The following is an 871-nucleotide window of genomic DNA, read 5'->3' on the forward strand; positions in this document are numbered from 1 at the left end:
GAGGTCACCCATCCTAGTACTACTCTCGCCCAAGCACGCTTAACTTCGGAGTTCTGATGGGATCCAGTGCTTTAGTGCTGGTATGATCGCATCCGACATGTTACCCCGGTCTTCGTCCCTTATCCTTGCCCCTCCCAGCTCCACTACAAAGACGATTGCACATTGCTTTGGCCGCTCCCTCTCAACTACGGAGACGAGTTTAACGCGGTTTCCACCCCTCCCTCTCAACCGCACCAGTGCACGCTTGCCGCGCCACAACGCCGACGCTGGACCCGTGAATCGTGAGCACCCAACTATGACTTACCGCACTCGTGCAAAATAATAAAACACGGTAAATATATTACTTACACGTGCGTTTTGTTTTGCAAGCGGCGCGAAAAAAATTAAAAAGGGAATGCAACACGAGGACTTCCCAGGAGGTCACCCATCCTAGTACTACTCTCCCCCAAGCACGGTTAACTTCGGAGTTCTGATGGGATCCGGTGCTTTAGTGCTGGTATGATCGCATCCGACATGTTACCCCGGTCTTCGTCCCTTATCCTTGCCCCTCCCAGCTCCATTACAAAGACGATTGCACATTGCTTTGGCCGCTCCCTCTCAACTACGGAGACGAGTTTAACGCGGTTTCCACCCCTCCCTCTCAACCGCACCAGTGCACGCTTGCCGCGCCACAACGCCGACGCTGGACCCGTGAATCGTGAGCACCCAGCTATGACTTACCGCACTCGTGCAAAATAATAAAACACGGTAAATATATTACTTACACGTGCGTTTTGTTTTGCAAGCGGCGCGAAAAAAAATTAAAAAGGGAATGCAACACGAGGACTTCCCAGGAGGTCACCCATCCTAGTACTACTCTCGCCCAAGCACG

At 52.2% G+C, this 871-nt stretch overlaps 1 non-coding gene and 1 pseudogene across 1 annotated transcript; both read right to left on the bottom strand.

The window, feature by feature from the left end:
• On the bottom strand, positions 1-94 carry LOC123179380 (uncharacterized; annotated as a pseudogene).
• Positions 95-391: 297 nt separating this feature from the next.
• On the bottom strand, positions 392-510 carry LOC123179379 (5S ribosomal RNA). The gene has a single exon (XR_006490323.1). It is a non-coding gene; the product is annotated as a 5S ribosomal RNA (ribosomal RNA).
• Positions 511-871: the final 361 nt, after the last annotated feature.

The sequence above is a fragment of the Triticum aestivum genome, unplaced genomic scaffold, assembly GCF_018294505.1.
Source record: "Triticum aestivum cultivar Chinese Spring unplaced genomic scaffold, IWGSC CS RefSeq v2.1 scaffold139861, whole genome shotgun sequence".
NCBI classification, from domain to species: Eukaryota; Viridiplantae; Streptophyta; class Magnoliopsida; order Poales; family Poaceae; genus Triticum; species Triticum aestivum.